A 20,090-nucleotide genomic window follows, 5' to 3' on the forward strand; every position below is an offset into this window, starting at 1 on the left:
TACCCAATATAGATTGGGAGATCGCTGCACTGAGCACCTACACTTCATTCGCCAGAAAAAGTGTGATCTCCCAGTAGCCACCCATTTCAATTCTACTTCCCGTTCTAACATGTCAGTCCATAGCCTTCTCATATTCCATCTGGGTAGCCTCCAACCTGATGGCATGAACATTGATCTCTCAAACTTCCGATAATTGCCCCCCCTTCACGATTCTCTATTATCATTTCCCTTTCACCTTATCTCCTTACCTGTCCATCACCTCCCTGTGATGCTTCTCCCCTTTCCCTATCTTCCAGGGCCTTCTGTCCTCTCCTATCATATTCCCCCTTCTCCAGCCCTTTATCTCTTTTGCCAACCAACTTCCCAGCTCTTTAATTCACCCCTCCCCCTCTCTGTTTCACCTATCACCTTGTACTTCTTCCTCCCCCCTCCCCAGTCCTGATGAAGGTTCTCTGCCCAAAATGTTGACTGTTGACTCTTTTCCATAGATGCTGCCTGGCCTGCTGAGTTCCTCCAGCACTGTGTGTGGTGAATCTATGGAACTTGTTGCCACGGGCAGCAGTGGAGGCTAAGTAATTGGGTGTATTTAAGGCAGAGATTGATAGGTATCTGAGTAGTCAGGGCATCAAAGGTTATGGTGAGAAGGCAGGAGAATGGGACTAAAGGGGATATTGGATCAGCTCATGATGAAATGGCAGAGCAGACTCGATGGGCCGAATGGCCGACTTCTGCTCCTTTGTCTTATGGTGTGTTGTTTGGATTTCCAGCATCTGCAGGTTTTCTCATCTTTGCGAAATCACTTCCCCATTCTGCAGGCAAAAAAATCCTATTTTATTGATCCCATCCCAACTTCTGGGCACAAAAGCAGAGTGGCAGATTCCCAGAATAAAGCTAGGGAGCAGAAAGGAAGAGGCTGCAAGGGATGGGGAGGGCATGGGGTGGTCTTGCTGGTTTTTTTATTGTCACATACTAAGATACTGTGAAAAGTAATCGTTTGAGTACCATCCAGCCAGATCATCGCATAAGCACATCAAAGTAGGAAAAAGAAAACAATGCAGATCATGGTGTTGCAGTTACAGAGAAAGTGCAGTGCAGGTAGACAAATAAAGTGCAAGGGCCATGAGAAGTAGACTGGGAGATCAAGAGTGCAAGAGCATATAGGAGCATGATTAGGCCATTCAGCCCATCAAGTTTGTTCCACTATTTCATCACGGCTGACTTGTTATCCCCCTCATCCCCATTCTCCTGCCTTCTCCTCATAACCTTTGATGCCTTGATTAATCAAGAACTTATTAACCTCTGTCTTAAATATATTCAATGGCTTGGTCTCCACAGTGACCAAGAATTTCACAGATTCATGACCCTCTGGCTAAAAAAAAATCCTCCTCATCTGTTCTATAGGGATATCCTATTCTGTTGCTGTACCCTCTGATTCTAGACTCACCCACTATAGGAAATACCCTCTTCACATCCATACTGTCAGGGCACTGGAGCAGGGATCCAATCGCAGACCCAGTACTGTGCACACAGCGATATTAATTGAGTAACAAATCCCGAGGGGCAAACAAAGTTCACATCAAAGTTCAGGCAGAGATGAAAACATCCAGAGAAATCCAAAAACCAGAATCAGGAGAACTAACTGGCACAATCTGGCAATAAACAGGTGAAAACACAGGACTAAACTACACTGAGCAATAAACAGGCAGATGATAGGTGGAGCACAATGAGACACAGGTGGCAGCGATACAGGTAATGATGAGAAGCAGATGAGAGACGGAGTACTCGGTGATACAGGGGCCGAGTAAGGGTGGGGACAGGACCACATGGGGCATGAAAACAAACAAGAGCACATGGCAATACAAAACCACAGAATGATGGCTGGGGGAGGCACACAAAAAGACAGAATTTAGCTGGAGGTACTGACACCACTCAATCTCAGCATTTCAATCTTTGTTAGGTTTCAATGAGATCCCTCCCACATTCTTCTAAACTCCAGTGAGTGCAGGCCCAGAGTCATCAAACGCCCCTCATACGTTAACCCTTTCATTCCTGGAATCATTCTTGTGAACTTCCTTTGGACCTTTTCCAATGCCAACACATTTTTTTTCTTAGATAAGTGGCCCAAAGCTTCTCACAAAACTCCAAATGTGGTCTGAGCCATGCCCTATAAAACCTCAGCTTAACATTCTTGCTCTTATATTCTAGTCCTCTCAAAATGAATGCTAACATTGCATTTCCCATCCTTACCACTGACTGGAAGTTAACCTTTAGGGAATCCTGCATAAGGACACCCAAGTCCCTTTGCCACTCAGAGTTTTGAATTTTCTTCACATTTAGAATGTATTCCTTCTACCCAAGTGTATGATCATACATGCCTACACTATAATCCGTATGTCAAATCTTTGGCCATTCCCCCAATCTGTCTAAGTCTCCCTGGTTCCTGAACACTACCTTTACCTCTACCTACCTTCGTATCATCCGCAAACTTGGCCACAAAGCTATCAATAACGTCATCTGAATTGTTGACACATGTGAAAATGAGCAGCCCCAATACCAACCCTTGAAGAGCATCACTAAGTTATCAGAATTCCCCTCTACTCCCACTCTTTGTCACCTTCCAGTCAGCCAATCTTCTATCCATGCTAGTATCTTTCCTGTAATACCATAGGCTCTTATCTTGTTAAGCAGCCTCATGCGTAGCACCTTGTCAAAGGCCTTCTGTAAATGCAAGTGAACAACATCCATTGACCGTCCTTTGTCTATCATGCTTGTTATTTCTTCAAAGAATTCCAACAGATTTGTCAGACAAGATTTCCCCTTAAGGAAAACATGTTGACTTTGGCCTATTTTATCATGTGCCTCCAAGTACCCTGAAATGTCATCCTTAATAATGGACTTCAACATCTCCCAACCACAGTGGTGCCATGGTACTGAAGCAGTTAGAGTTTGGAGTTCAGTTTTAATGTCATCTATACGTCCTCTCCATGGAATGCATGGATTTTCTCCAGATGTTTCAGTTTCCTCCCGCAGTCTAAAGATGTACTGGTCAGTAGTTTAATTGGTTAAGTTGTCCTGTTATTAAGCTAGGGTTAATTCAAGGTTGCTTGGTGGCACAGCTGAAGGATCAGAAGGCCTATTCTGCCCTGTATCTCAATAAATAAATAATCAAACCAGTGAAGTCAGGCCAACTGGCCGATAATTTCCCTTCTTCTGCCTGCCTCCCTTCTAAAAGACAGGGGTGACGTCTGCAATTTTCCAGTCTTCTGGAACCATTCCAGAATCAAGTGATTTTTGAACAATCATTACTAATGCCTCCACAATCTCTTTGGCTACCTCCTTCAGAACCCTGAAATGTAGTCCTTCTGGTCCAGGTGACTTAGCTACCTTCAGACCTTTCATCTTCCCAAGCACCATCTCCTTAGTAATAGCAGCTGCACTCACTTCTGCCCCCCGATACTTTCAAATGTCTGGCAGAGACAAAATAAATACAACAGAATTTATGAACAAATATACATAAAAAAAGCTGATAAACAACCAATTATGCAAATAGTGTTGAGGTGAGTGCAGTTATCCATGTTTATTCAGGAGACTGTTGATTCCAATGTCATAACTGTTCCTGAACCTGGCTATATGGAATCTGAGGCTCCTGTATCTCTTGCCCGATGGTAGTAGTGAGAAGAGAGCATGATAACAGCAGGATAGATGTTGTCATTGAGTCTGATAGTGTGTGCTCCCAAGTTTTTGAATCTTCTTCCCGAAGAAAGAGGGGAGAAGAGAGAATGACCAGGGTGGAGAGGTCCATTAGGACAAGGTTGTGGGTGGGGAGGGGGAATGAGGTAGTGGGGAGAAAGGGGAAAGTTGTAGCAAAACTGGACCCCACCAGTAGAACCCAGCATTGGAAGGGAGTGACCACTCATCAGTCTGGACCCTCCTTCCATACTGAAGTCTGAACTGCAGTTGTTCCCCTGTGGATGTGCCAACCATAGCCAGGCTTCAAAACTAAATAGAACAAAGTACTGTGTAATTTGGAAATCAACCTGGGTTCAACTCGGTTAGCATTTAACAAAGAAGACTAGATGCAGGGTTTTGTTTTAAAACATCAACATCTCCTTTCCTCCCACAGATGATGCTCGAATCATTCAGTTCTACCAGCAGATTGTTTGTTCCTTCAGATTTTAGCACTTGTTGCCTCTTGTGTCTCTCTAACTTAAATATTTCTCTGCATGAATGTGTCCTACACATTTTTTTTTGTTTCACTCCTTATTGTTTCCCTGTCAAGGGTAAAATGGCAATAAAGCTCTCCTTGTTCATCCATTCGCCGTCCAGCATGTCCTTATAGAGTGATTTGGTGAGAGGCAGTGGTGTTAATATTTAGTTTGGACTCCCTCCACTTTTATGAAGTTATTTCATGCCCTTTTATGGAGGGCACTGAAACAATGTAGAAAGATTTAAAAAAAAATTGAAAATCAACCAAAAACTACAGATACTAGAAACAGGAAATAAAAACAGAAAATACTGGAAACATTCCACACGTCAGAGTGTGTGGTTCCCACATCAGAATTAGGTTTAATATCACTGGCACATGTCATGACATTTGTTGTTTTGCAGCAGCAACACCTTGAAATTCATAATATTAACAACTATAAATTACAAGAAGAAGTATATATAAAAACTAAAACACACACAAAATTTTGGAGGAACTCAGCAGGTCAAGCAGCATCCATGGAAATGAATAAGCAGTCTATGTTTCATGCCAAGACCTTTCTTCAGGGCTGGAAAGGAAGGGGGAAGATGCCAGAATAAAAAAGGTTGGGGGGGGGGGGGGAAGGAAGACAGCTAGAAGATAACAGGTGAAGCCAGGTGGGTAAGAAAGATAAAGGGCTGGAGAAGAAGGAATCTGATAGGAGAGGAGAGTGGACATAGAGGAAAGGGAAGGAGGGAGGACCCAAGGGGAGGTGATAGGCAGGTGAGAGGAAGTGAGAGTTCACAGTGGGGAATAGAAGAAGACAGGAAGGAGAGGGAAATTCTTTTTTACTGGAAGGAGAAGTTGATATTCATACCATTATGTTGGAGGCTACTCAGATGGAATATAAAGTGTTGCTCTTCCACCCCAAGGGTGGTCTCATCTGGGCACAAAAGGATCAACATGTCAGAACAGGAATAGGAATTGGAATTAAAATGTTTGGCCACCAGGATGTTCCACTTTCGGTAGATGGAGCGAAGGTGCTCGATGAAGCGGTCCCCAATGACGTGCCTCACCAATGTCGAGGAGGCCGCATCAGGAGCACCGGACACAACAGGCGACCCCAGCAGATTTGCAGGTGAAGTGCTGCCTCACCTGGAAGGACTGTTTGGAGCCCTGAATGGTGAAGGAGGAGGTGAATGGGCAGGTGTAGCATTTTGGCTGCTTGCAGGGGTAAGTACCGGGAGGGAGATTGTTGGGGAGGGATGAATGGACAAGGGAATCACAGAGGGAGCAATCCCCGCAGAAAGCGGATGAGTGAGCGGGGGAGGTAAAGATATGTTTGATGGTAGGATCCATTTGGAGATGGCAGACATTGTGGAGGATGATGAGTTGGATGCGGAGGCTCGTGGTGGTAGGTAAGGACAAGAAGAATTCTGTCACTGTTAAGGTGGTGGGAAGATGGGGTGAGCACAGATGTCCAGGAAATAAAGGGGAGTGAGGACGGCATCAATGATGGAGGAAGGGGAGCCCCACTCTTTGAATGAGGAGGACATCTCTGATGTCCTGGAATGGAAAGCTTCATCCTGGGAAATAGAGGATAATGCTTCAAGTAATGCTTTGCATTCAGAGCATCAGGGAAGTGCATTGATCTGTATGGTGTTTGTACATGATCCCTCTGTTACAGCTCCAGTTTTCTCCCTCCAGACATGCTGGTAGGTTATCATAAACCCAAGAGATTCTGTGGATAATGTAGGTGCAGACTGACTCACACAGAATGTTGGAGGAACTCAGGAGAGGCAGCATCTATGGAAAGGAATGAAGTGTTGGTGTTTTGGACCAAGACCCTTCATTTGGAAAGGAAGGGAGAAGAAGCCAGAATAAGAAGGTGGCAGAGGGGGAAGGAGTACAAGCTGGAAGGTGATAGGTGAAATCTAGAGGGGGAGAGAGGATGAAGTGAGAATTGGGAGGTGATAGGTGGAAAAGGTAAAGAGCTGATGAAGAAGAAATTTGATAGGAGAGTGGACCATGGGAGAAAGGGAAGGGGGAGGGGCACCAGAGAGAGATGATAGGTAGGTGAGGAGAAGTGAAGGGGTAAAAGGAGAACCAGAAAGGGGAGTGGGAATGGAGAGAATGGGAAATGTGAAGAAGTATCAGAATTTGGAGCAATCGATGTTCATGTTGGAGGCTTCCAAGATGGAACATGAGGAGGTGTTCTTCTAATCTGAGAATGGCCTCATCGTGGTTGTAGAGGAGGCCATAGACTGACATGTCAGAATAGGAATGGGGAGTGGAACTTGATGCTGGTAGATTAATTGGTTACTGTAAATGACCCCTGGTGTAGAAAATTTGTTGGAGATTCAGAGCTGAGTTGACAAGAATCTGGGAGATAATCAATGACGGGGAATAAGATTGTTGGGATTGCCTGAGAGCCAGCATAGGCTGAAGGGACAGAATGGACTTGTTGTTAGTAGATACATTAATTGGGGTCAGTCATAAAGAAAGAGCATATGGCTGGAATGATGGGGTCTTACTATGATTAAAGACTGAGCTCTGGATGGATCCCAGCCTTTAGTGTGGGGGAAAAAAGTGACATGATAAAGGACTGCAAGACATTTTGAAGTTTGAGAGAAAGTGTCTCTAGAAATGGCCTGCTCAAGTTTGTCATAATGTACAAATCCTATATGTGGGATGCTAAGGAGAGAAATGGAATGGGTGGACCAAAACTGGAGCTTCTGACAGCCAAAATCTTGAAGTGTTTCTGCCTATCTAGTGCTGTATTTTGAACAAAATATTTCTTTATGAATCAGAATCAGGTTTATTATCACCGGCAAATTTGTTAATTTGCAGCAGCAGTTCAATGCAATACATAATACAGAAGACAAACAATATAATAATAATGACTGACCCCAATTAATGGCAGGAGATTATTATATCCTTACTGGCATCATAGCATCACCCTTTGGCGTGCCACTGCAAAATTGTAGTCTTCATAAGTGACCAAGCATTAAATTGTAGAAGTGTTCCTAAATTAGGATTGTAGTATTTATTCCTTCTTAATTTTGTGTGATCCACATCTCTTAGTCTCTGAATACAGACGTGGGAGTATCAAAAGCCAGTTGTATTCACTGAATTTGTGATTCCATTATATATTTACCAACAGCAGGGAAGTCCATTCTGTCCCGTCAGCCTATGCTGCCCCTCAGGCAATCCCAAAAATCTTATTCCCTGTCATCTATTGTCTCTCAGATGCTTGTCAACTCAGCTCTGATTCTCCAACAAACTTTTTATATCAGGGCTCATAGTGAGAAGTCAAGGTAGGTGATGGTGAGGTGGAGGTAGGTGGCATCAATAAATTAATCTTTTTTGTCCATCTTAGTGTTCAGTACAATCTATGACTCCATGATGCTGCAATGTGGATATTGATGGTGGTGGATATTGACATTTGTCTGCTTAGAGAGAGGAATAAAGGATATGTTGACAGTGTAAAATAAAATAACTCAAGGGATACGAGTGTGGAGGATAAAAAGTGAAAAGTGGAATAGGACCTGACGAAGGGTTTCTCCCTGAAACGTTGACCTTGCTTCTCCCTATAGATGCTGCCTGGCCTGCTGTGTTCCACCAGCATTTTGTGTGTGTTGTTTGAATTTCCAGCATCTGCCGATTTCCTCGTGTTTGCTCATTATATTCACTCAATGACCACTTTATTTGGTACAACGGCACACCTGCTCGTTAATGCAAATACTGAATCAGCCAATCATGTGGCAGCAACACAGTACATAAAAACATGATGCTGACGTAGTTAACAGGTTCAGATGTTAATCAGACCAAGCATCAGAATGGGGAGAAATGTGATCTAAGTGATTGTTGGTGCCAGATGGTGTGGTTTGAGTATCTCAGAAGCTGTTGTTCTCCTGGGATTTTCATGTACAGCAGTCTCTAGAGTTTATAGAGAATGGTGTGGAAAACAAAAAGAAAAGCATCCAGTGGACGGAAGTCCTTGTCAATGCCTTGTTGATGAGAGAGGTCAGAGGAGAATGGCCAGACTGGTTCAAGCTGACTGGAAGGCAACAGTAACTCAAGTAACCACACGTTACAACAGTGGTGTGCAGGAGAGCATCTCTGAACTCAAAACACATTGAACTTTGAAGTGGATGTGCTAGAGCAGCAGATGACCACAAACACACACTCAGCAGCCACTTCATTCAGTACAAGAGGTACCTCAAAGAGCGGCCACAGAGTGCACTTTTGTACACTGCGTCATGGAGGAATTCCACTGCATTCCCCTCTGACGCAAAGTTCTATCTTCTACTTGGAAAGACTACATTATAACCAACTTCATGCTTTCTGTGGTTCCATAAAATAACCACATGAATTGTGTGAACACTTTTAACCTGTGAGATGTAAGATCCATCGCAGGTATTTTTTCCAAATCTCTGATTACAAAATGATAATATTCAAATATTAAAATGCACATGCAAAATCCAGAGTCTTGAGCATGAAAATCCAGGCTGACATTCCAATATGAAACTGAGGGAATGCTGCACCGACAGAAGTCATTACAAAATATTTAGTATTAAAAAATCTCATGGTGTCATCAATAGCAAAGAAATGTGACCTGATCAGTATGTATCTCCAGATACAGTAAATGTGTCTAAAGCAGAATATCTGTTCATTATCAAGATCAAGTTCAAGTTTAATTGTCATTCAACCTCACATGATACCCAAGGACACAGACAAATGAAACAGTGTTCCTCTGGAGCTAAGGTGCAAAACATAGTACCAACAGTCATACACAGCACAAGGCACATAAAGCACATATAAGATAACAATAAGCATAATGTAACATGAAAAATATATATTAGTCTTAAAGTCACCCTTGGGCAAGCTGTAGAACCTGCTTACCCCCAACAATCAGGGTCACGTGAAGCCATGGAGCAGGTGGTAGATGGTCTTATGAGCAGCCGGTGCATATCACAAGTCCTGATTATGCGACCACTGACACCAGGCAGACAATCTCTGAAGAGTGTTGATAATAGCTGGGGTCATCTGTGTTGTGAAGACACTGCCCAGAAGAAGGCAATGGCAAACCACTTCCATAGAAACTATTTGCCACTAACAGTCATGGTCAAAGACCATGATCACCCATGTCATATGACACGGCACATAATGATGATGATAATTATAAAAATATAATATCTAGTATAGATTTGATAATATAACAGTTTTCTGTAAGCATTTGCTGCAAATTAGTCGCTGTTTTGTGATAATAATGAGAGATTCTTAAAAAGTTATGGCTTCAGTTTAATGATAACTCTCTTAGGAGATGTCAGCTTAAATTGCTGTGGGTTGTCTCTCACGGGGAACATGAACCCAGAGCCTTCTGATTCTGAGGGCAGTGTGTTCCCACAGTGTGGAAGAGATGGGATCTGCTAATTAATGCTCCCAAACAGACGTACGTGAAAGTTAAGGGGGAAAAAGAAACAAATGAGGACTCCATCCTGAGTAACTTTCCCGCATTTTCTAGTGATTGGCTGATAAAAATTGAACTGACTGCTGCAAAATTATTAACAGTGGAGAGAACATTGGAGCCTAAAAATTTTAAACCTACTTATCTACACTGTAGCTAAGCAGGTTTACTACTTATCTACATTGTAGATTAGCAGGTTTATCCCACTTCCTGCAGAGCTTGCTGTATGTAGTATCAGCAGTGTTTGTTTTATTATGGTTTGGACTTCTGTTGGTTTGATCTTTAAAGATCTGCTTATCTTCCATTGGCAGCCCTTCCTGCTATTGCAAGTTACAGTGCAGGAAAATATAGAATTAACTGAACATTGGAATTTAAAGGATACAGCTGTTTCCTAGTGATTAACTAAAAAAGCAAAGGATAAAAAGGAGACACTGGATATGTATTCTAAAGTACTTCTGTTTCTGTGTCCGAACAAAAATTTTTGAATTAATTTGATTTAAAAATATAATTTAATGTATTTTGGTCTTTATAAAGCATAATAAAATTCTATTGATTACAGCATGAAAGAATTTTGGTAGCATTGAGACTTCCCACTTGATGCAAACTTAGAATTGGGCAAAACTTTGTTTATCTGTAATGAGTGTAGTTCCTTGGATTCTGAAGGAGGGTCTCCCAGCCTGAAACAGTAATTGTTCCTTCTCTGTTCACAGATGAGTTCTGACCTGCCATGTTCTTCAGTGATTTTCTGTTTTCTTTTCAATCTTTTTATTAATACCAAAATAGTGGATATAACATAATATTGCTACACAATATACAATTATTAGGATTACATTGTTAATGGTTAACATATATAAGTATATAATACAATACAAAGGTAATAAACCAACCAAAATTGTTTGAGTACAAATATGGTATACATAGAAGAAAGGATTAACATATCCAAAAAGAAAAAATATATATACCCACCCCCCCAAAAAAAATACTAATCTAAACAATACTAACCAAAAACTAAGAAAAAGAAAACAACATGGGCTGTTTGTAACATCAAAAAAGAAAGAACCATTAGTGTCATTAACTCCGAACCTCTCTGCATATATTAAAATGAGAGAATAGGTTTGGAAAAAGGTCAATCACATCATATGGTTTTCTGTTTTTATTTTAGATTTTCATTCAGTTTAATTCCTTGATGAATTGGTTGTCTAAGGTGCTAGCCAGTGAGTCTAAAAAGAAAACAGAGCTTTGGGTTTCAAGATGGATCATTTGTCCATTGTCTGCTCTCAGGGCAATGGTAAATGTGACTGACCTCAGCAAATCTCAAGTCTTTGATCCTTTAATCTCTTTCTAGTTGCTATGTGTGCTTGTCTGAATCAGATGGTACACTGAGATACGTTGTGAAATTTGTTTTTATGTGGCAGTGGTACAGTGAAAAATAAATAAATAGTGTGTAAGCAGAATATGTGATGGTGTTTCTGGGTTCAAAGACCACCCATAACTTTGATGGTAGAAGGAAAGAAGCTGTTCTTAAAACAATGAGTGGGGTCTTCCTGTTCTTTCCCCCCCCCCCCCCACTGATTGTAATAAGAAAAGGGCATGTCCAGATGGTGAGGGTCCTTAATGATAGATCGTGCATTCTTGAGTTCTTGAAACACTGCCATTTGAAGATGGCCTTGATGTGGAGAAGGTTGTTCTGATGATGGATCTGGCTAAGTCTACAACTCCCTGCAGCTTTTTTTGGGACAGCATCTGGCTGAAATATCCCCACAACCTTCAATGCGAGGACTCTCGTATGCAGGGTGGGGTGCAATGCTGTAGTGGCCGTAGGCTTCATTGTGCTCAATTTGAGTCTGAGTCATGAAGAGGGAGAATGATTAGGATGGCAGAATGGGGTGGAAAAACTTACCAAAATCAAACAAAATGGCAAATGTTGGAAATCTCAATTTGAATCAGAAATCACTGTGAACACTAGGAAATGAGCAGCACCCCACAGAGATATAAAGAGTTGAAATTTCATGTTGAATTTCATTTGAATTATCCTCCGAATATTAACCAAGGGATTTCTGAAATACTAGGTTTAATGGTTGAAGTGAGATCAAACATTAACAGAGAAACATTTTTACAACCTGCCCTTAAATCACAAGATATTCATTTATGATTGGGTTCTCAGCGCTGAGTACCGTGACTGTAAGCACAAAAATTGATCCTGTCACTTGATGAAGTCGGGTTTTACATTTCAATTGGGAAGGGCAATAATTAATGGATGAATTGCATCCGAAATATTGCTGACCTGGAAACAAATGTTCATTTGTGATAGGACTGGAAAGAGGGAAAGTCTTATATCTGGTGCTCAATCCTTGCAGCAGAATTATTCAGAAATCAATTGATGTTAAGGGAAAATACATGGATGTAAAAACTAAGATTAGATTCGATTAAACTTGGAATAACTCACATCATTCTATTCAGAGGATGCTGTGGATGCCAGAAAAGATTGAAAATGTTGAAGTTCTTTCTCAAAAGAGCAGGGTACAGGGTGACCCAGCCAGATGGAATGACATTTGCTGTGAATATATGTGTTTGATGTTATGCTGACCAGTGCTACATGACATCATAGTTTATGTAATGTCTTCGTTCTTAATGCTGAACAGTACCATGGGTTAAACAGAGTGGTGTTTCTGCAATAATGCTTATCTGTAAATAGAAGTTCAATTATTATGGTGTGGAAGTTCCTCAGTTATTATTAGGAGGATAATCCATCAAATGTTGTTGAAAAGAAATGGCCTTCGGGAGGGAAGGGAAGTGAGGGGACAACAGTAATGGATTGGTTTTGGAAACACATTAGGGATAGAGATGCTAATTAAACTAAAAGTCAATACCCTTCGAACCCTAAGGGCAGACAATTGGGATACATTGCACTCCATAGGGTAGTCATTGCAATAATACAACACAGACCAAGAAAGAATCTTTGTTTTCATGCATTAAAGATACATTTTGACAACAGATACTTAACACAAGTCTTCATGGCCCTGTACAATACTAGAATCAGACCACCAGACAATGCCTTCATGTCCATTAATCCCCAGTGGTATTTCTCCCAGGTTATCTCATCTTCATTGTCAAGGTGAATGACAAAGACAAAGCGAATTGGAAACAGAAATTAGAAAATTAGTAAGCAAAATAAATAGAAGCAGAAACAAAGGCAAGCCATATGTAATTATTAAAGTAGGGAAAATATTAAAGTGACAGAAATAGAGGTGTTATTTGTAGTAATGGAAATGAATGATGGACTGAAGCTAGGGGCTTAATGCTCAAGGATATATATTGTGGTGTAATACTATTTAGAAGGGTGGAGTTCAATGTAATGTAATATTGCACACAGCATACTGTACATTAGTCACTGAGAGTAAACATGCAGGAGTAAAAGGGAAATGGAACATTGGCTTCCATTGCAAGAGGTTTTGAGCACAAGAGCTACAATTATACAGGGATTTGATGAGACTGCAAGAGTATTGTATGCAGTTTTGGTCTTTATATTGAAAGAGGGAGTGCAGTGATGGGTCATCAGACTAATTCCTGGGATGGTGGCACTATTGTTGATGAGAAAATAAATTGACTAGGCCTGTTTTACCAGAGATGAGAAGAACAGCAAGGGATCTTTCTGATATACTGTGTACATTGTGACAGGACTCGAGAGGCTGGATATTTCCTCTCGTTGGGATGGAGAGTCTAGAACTAGTGGTCCTAGTCTCAGGATACATTGCATGACATTGAGAACAGTAATGAGAGAAAAAAAAATCATTCAGAGGTAGTGAACTTGTGGAATTCTCTACTCAACTGAATGCAGTGGAGACCAACTAGCTGAATATGTCTACAAAAGATAAGTGTCTAGATACAAAAAAGAAGAATCTGGTAATGAGGTAGATGATCAGACATACAGTATATACATCAATGGGCAGAGCAGGTTCGAAGGGCTGAATGGCCTACTCCAGCTCTTATTTCTCCATGTTTTTATGAAAGGGGCAAAAAGACAAAAAGTGTAATAAAATGATTCTAAGCAAATTCTATCCCAAAACTTTCGAAGTTCTTGTTGCTTTTCCATTTCCAGGTTTCTTTTCTCACTGTACCTTTAGATAGCACGGAATGCAGCTCCTTGGGCTTCCTTTGGCGTTCCCTTCCTGAATTTCCTAACCCTGTTATCTTGCTTTTGTACTAAAACACTTACAAAAAAAAAGCTCTTGTAGAATCCTTCAGTCATCACATTTTGTTGGATAATTGTTCCTGCAAAGAGTGTGGGTGTTTGTACTGTGATTAAAACTGAGTTGATATTGTTTTAAGTTGTTTCTGCAGTTCCTTCTATGCACTCCTGTCATGTGGAAGTGCAAAGTGAGGTGACTAATTTGGGCCAGAATGCCTCCCCACCCTAGCTTTCTGTGGGCTTTGTGTGCAGGGCAATCATGGTCATGAGAGGTTTTGGGTTAGAGTCATAAAGCATTGTAAAAGATTCTCTGCACCATTAAACCTGCATTGATTAACAAGCATTATCTACACTAATTCTAGACTAATCCTATTCTATTTGTCTCTTAAGCTTCTACACCCATTGCACTTAGGGGCAACACTGGTCAGTTTACCTACTGACTTGCCTGTCTTTGCCATGTGGGAAGAAACTGGAGCACCTGAAGGAAACCCATGTAGTCACAGGGAGGACATGCAAACTCCAGATGGACAGCCCCGGAGTTAAGGATTGAACCCAACTCGTTGGATCTATGAGGCAACAGCTCTGCTAGCTATGCTATTGTGACATAGGTGGTGGTGGGGGGGGGGGGGGGGGTGGGGTGGGGAGGCTTCCTATTCAAAGTCAAAGTAAATTTATTATTAAAGTACTTGTATGTCACCATATACTACCTTGAAATTAATTTTCTTGCAGACATTTACAGGAAAATAAAGAAATATAGAATTTATGAAAAACTCTACATAAAGATTGACAATGTGTGAAAGAAAACAAATTGTGGAAATAATTTTTAAAAAGATACTGAGAACAGACAGACAGACATACTTTATTGATTCCGAGGGAAACTGGGTTTCATTACAGCCGCACCAACCAAGAATAGTGAAGAAATATAGCAATATAAAACCCATAAATAATTAAATAATAGTTAGTTAATCATGCCAAGTGGAAATAAGTCCAGGGCCAGCCTATTGGCACAGGGTGACTGACTCCAGTTTGATGGCCACAGGTAGGAATGACTTCCTATGATGCTCAGTGTTACATCTCATTGGAATGAGTCTCTGGCTGAATATACTCCTGTGCCTAACCAGTACATTATGGAGTGGATGGGAGTCATTGTCCAAGATGGCATGCAACTTGGACAGCATCCTCTTTTCAGACATCACCATCAGTGAGTCCAGTTCCACCCCCATAACATCACTAGCCTTACGAATGAGTTTGTTGATTCTGTTGGTGTCTGCTACCCTCAGCCTGCTGCCCCAGCACACAACAGCAAACATGATAGCACTGGCCACCACAGACTCGTAGAACATCCTCAACATCGTCCAGCAGATGTTAAAGGACCTCAGTCTCCTCAGGAAGTAGAGACGGCTCTGACCCTTCTTGTAGACAGCCTCAGTGATCTTTGACCAGTCCAGTTTATCATCCATTTGTATCCCCAGGTATTTGTAATCCTCCACCATGTCCACACTGACCCCTTGGATGGAAATGGGGGTCACATGAGCTTTAGAGTCCTTCAAAGTTAGTCAGTAGGTTTAGGATTCAGTTCAGAGTTTTGGTGAGTGAAGTTCTCTACGCCGGTTCAGGATAATAGTTCAATTGTAGGATAATAACTGTTCCTGAACCTGCTGGTGTTCTCAGAGTGTTTATAACCTCAGTTATAACTCTGCAGCTGATCAACACATGGCAATGGGGAGGAAGTGTGCAAACTGATGCAGCTGGGAATTCAGATGTGGCAAAGTCAACATGGTTGAAAGGAGCTGCTCAGCATGGATGGAATTAAGAGGCTGTAGCTGGTTTGGATCTAAAGGTTGCTCTAGAATTGCAACCACATCAGTCTTGCCTAAGTATATGGTGATTATCAAGAGAGCACCTGAAGTAATGCTAACTCTGTGACCTATCATTGTAGTGGGAGAGCTGTGAAGTGTACTGTACCACATGATCCTGGACTAACTACTGCTTATGGGTATTAGGCAGTGTCTACATTTGGCTGTTGTTCGTTGACTTTGGGTTAATGAATAAAGTCAAAGAACTCTGTGTATGTTTGGAGCCCAGGTGACAAGGTATGTTAGACTCAGGGAAAAAAACAGTTGGCCTAGAATTTGTCTTTGCAGAGGTTCAAAATAGTATTACAAAGCTGAAATTGATTAAATGCAGAAAGTTAAGCATTTCTTCTCATGTTTCTGGGCACTTCTAATCCAGATTTTCATTTTTGGACAATTTTAGTGTTTATTATCATTTTTTTTCAATGTCGATCTTGTTCAAGTGTTTTTAACAGTAATGCAACACCCAAAAATATTCATCAGTGACATATTCAACTATATTGCTGAGAGACAGCAGTCACAGTTCACGTGTTTCAAAGGATACTCTGAATACACTGAGTGATGTATGAGCATGAAGCTGTTCCTGGTATCGATACTGAATCATCTGCAGATTAGGAGTGACTGAGTAATCTTGAGTCAAGGAAGAGATTGTGTGATGCTCTGTATCAGAAATAATGTAACGTCAGAGATAAGAATACCAATTGTACAGGTCATTGAAAAAGTATTAGAGGGAGATGCATGATATTTTATGACACCAAAAAGGTGTTGAGGAATTCCTCAGCCTGTGTAAACTGTACCTATATGTCTTGGTGTGGTGGAACTGCTGACAGGATGATCGACACATACACCAACTTAGACTTTGCAGGAAAGATTAAGTTAATGGTGGCAAATGAGAGTCAAAACCACAAATATTGCTGGGCAGTTCATTTTTTGCATATCCTCAAAAAAACACACAGAGCTTTTGTAGAGTAAGTAAATGTGGTTCAACTTTCTGTATTCTTTTAACTTGTGTCAACTTTTATCATAGTTGTATTTTGCTGCACTAAATACTATTAGGTTTCCTAGTCCAACTAATGACAACAAGATAAATGCAATTTGTGTCTGTTTCCTGCTCTTGCTATCAGTTTGGTTCATTAGGGCAAGATTTTTGTAGGAAGTGAGTTGAGTCACTCTTCCTGTGAAAAAAGATTAATGAGAAAACCGAACTGTTATAGCTCCTTAAAAGATTATAAAAGGAATAGCTATAAACCAAATAATGTAGGCTGGTGTAATTTCAGTGTTGGGAAAGTTGTAGAAAGAATCCAGGGCAGTATTAGCAGTCACTTCAACAAATTGGATCGAACAGAAAAACTTGTATTGATTTTGTGACTAGATCTAACAAAAAAAAGTTACAGAGACCAGTGAGGGAAAACTGGTTGATGTGATAGCATATTGCTTTCTATCATGAGGTTAATAAGATGTCACATGACAGGCAACATCAAGATGGAGGGCCATGGAAAACAAAGGCCTTTAGCAGCATTGGCAAGAAATTGGCTAAATAACAAAAATAATAGAGAAAAGTGTTAATTTTGGAGGAAAGCATACAGCAGAGTTTCCCAGAGACAAATACTGAGATCACTTTTTTTTGTACCAGTGACTTCAGCTTGAGTGCACAGAACTTTATTTCCAATTTTGCACAAAATGTGGAAACCGAGAAAACTATGGGTAAACTAGTTGTAGAATTTATAGGCAGATTGGTCTTCTGATTCCAGATTAGCTGCTGGAAATTTAGTACCTACAAACATGAAGAATCACATTTTGGTGGGAAGAATAAGAAGAGATAATATAGAGTGGAGAAGCAATTAATGTGTGTATGTGTTCATGGCAAGTGGCAGGCCAGATTGAGAAAGTGCTTAAAAAAAAACATGCAGCATCTTTGACTTTATAAACAGGGGCAAAGAGCATAAATGCAGGGGAGTCATGATGAACTTTCATCAGCCACTGGTTTTCGCACAGCTGGAGAATTTTCCTTTACTGGGTATTGCAATTTAGAATAAAAATTGTAAAGGCTTTGGAGAGGGTGCAGAGAGAAATGCTAAAATGATTGCAAGGAGTTTGTGACGAGACCTGACAGGATATTTAAAACCATGATGTGTACAAGAGACAAATCGGCCCACTTGTTCTTTGTAAAAGCAGTCCAGTTCATCGCAATTATCCACTCTCTCCCCATTGTCCTCAAATTCTCAGATCCCAGCTCCCAGAGAGAAACTGTCTCAGTTGACAAATAGTTGAGGAGCCAAGAGGCAGGGAATGAAGGTAATTGACAAAAGACCAGATAGTGCCATTGGGGAAAGGTTTTATGCAAGGCAGGTGCTCACGGTTGGAATGCACTTTCAGCAGTAGTAACAGAGGCAAATTCAATGATAGCATACAAAAAAAGGAGCTGGGATCTGAGAACTTGAGGACAATGGGGAGAGAGTGGATAATTGCGATGAACTGGACTGCTTTTACAAAGAACAAGTAAGACTCAGTGGGCTGATTTGTCTCTTGTGCTGCAACCATTTTACGATTCCATGCGAACTGGATGATCCAACGTAATCCTAAATCCAACCAACCTGGTAGCTGCAGGCTTAGTAGCATAGCTTGCACTGTGTTAACTGACCTGAGTTCACCCAGCAGTGGAACTGTGAGTGGGCTGATCATAGTCTCAATCTGGGGACTAAAAAGGTCAGATTTGTACCACTGATCCTTATCCAATTACACTTGCACTTGGAGGACTAGGGAAACCCCATCAGGCATCAACCCAACACAAGTTAGTGCCTTCAGTGGCAAAATTGGATCAGAAAACATCCCACACACAGCAGCATGCACACCAGTTGAAAGGAAGGAAGAGTTTTATGGGCAAAATTGATTTGTAGTTTTGCTTTCTCCCAATGCCATGCCTTTTAGGGGTTTGCAGTCCTGTTTACTTAGTCATATTTAACCTGAATGTCTGAACTGTCAATCGCATAAGATCATTTGTACATCAGTGCTCATTATTTGGGAATTCTAATATTTTATGAAACAATATTGTTCAAACTTTGCCCTGGGCCATAAAGCACATAAATTAGTGTATTGTGTTAACCTTCATAAAACAAAATGACAGAAGTGTTTCCTCTGGTTATATTTATTGCAGTTTGATGCTGGTTTATTGAAACAAAACATAACATGTGATGAGAGTGGATTTCATTATCAGCATCATGATCATTATCATGTCACCAGTCCTCATTTTATACTCGGGCAGTCTGCTTGATGGATTGCATCAAGATGAGTGGCATGAGCTTGAAGCACATAGTTAAGGCAGAGGGTGAATAACTCATGGTAAATGTTCCGGCTTTTTAGCAAAGCATATGGTAGAGTGTAATTATTATGTTATTGCACCTATTGTTAGATAAAGGATCTATAGGTAAAGCTCACTACGTTCAATCAACTTCTCACTCCTGTTTGCAGTAGGAAATTTGACAACTTATAATTGTTTAATCAAAATGGCACGTAAGTAATACTTTAAAAAATGGCTGCACAAAGAAATTGGTGCAAAAGAAAGATACGTTTCTGTGCAATACCAAGATGTAAAAAGATCCCATTGAAAATGAAAGCTGAACCAATTTGAAAAGATAATGAGGGTAGAGAGGCAGGGTGGGAGGAATGGTTTTGATAAGAGAAGTGAGCGGCTGAGGAGCTTCATCAGTGTTTCAACCCCTTTTATCAGAATCCCTTGACAGAAAGTGCCCTGTGAATGGGAACACAGGTTTATTTCTTCACATTCCTAATTTTAATTTACTGGGTAAAAATATGGCATCCCACCTCAGTAATTTACCCTGAGCTGATGATAATTATGACTGATTTTATTTCACATCATTAAATCCTTAATGACTTGTCCTTAATTGGGTTAATCCTTAATTGGGTGTTGATTTGTGAAAAGAGAAACATGCTCAGCTTTTGCCAAACAGAATTTATGGAAAATTGGACAGTTTCAACTCCCTCTTCCCCTACCACTCCTTTATCAACAACTTCACTGTTTCTGGGGGAGAAATGGAAATACTCAACTGTTGAAGCATCATCTGTGGACCCAGAAACCGTGTAATATTCATGTCAATGCAATTTTCCCATTGCGATGAACTCAACTGATTTATTTGTAACTTCTACCAGTTCTGATGAAAGCTTAATGATATGGAATATTACCCCTGCTTCTCTCTCCATATGGAACTTCCTACACTTTCAATGTTTATTTCAGATATTCACCATCTGCAGTATTTTATTTCTGTAGGGGTAATAGTACTTACTGATGAAGTCATATCAGTGAAATCTGACATAGATTGGGAGACCGCTTCGCTGAGCACCTACATTCTGTCCGCCAAAAATATCGGTGAGACCCGA

The 20,090-nt window shown here is 40.8% G+C and overlaps 1 protein-coding gene across 3 annotated transcripts in view; it reads left to right on the forward strand.

The window, feature by feature from the left end:
• Positions 1-20,090, forward strand: part of LOC132385262 (endothelial cell-selective adhesion molecule-like) — a 121,963-nt gene that overhangs the window by 34,346 nt on the left and 67,527 nt on the right. The window lies entirely within an intron of this gene.

The sequence above is a fragment of the Hypanus sabinus genome, chromosome X2 (genome assembly GCF_030144855.1).
Source record: "Hypanus sabinus isolate sHypSab1 chromosome X2, sHypSab1.hap1, whole genome shotgun sequence".
NCBI classification, from domain to species: Eukaryota; Metazoa; Chordata; class Chondrichthyes; order Myliobatiformes; family Dasyatidae; genus Hypanus; species Hypanus sabinus.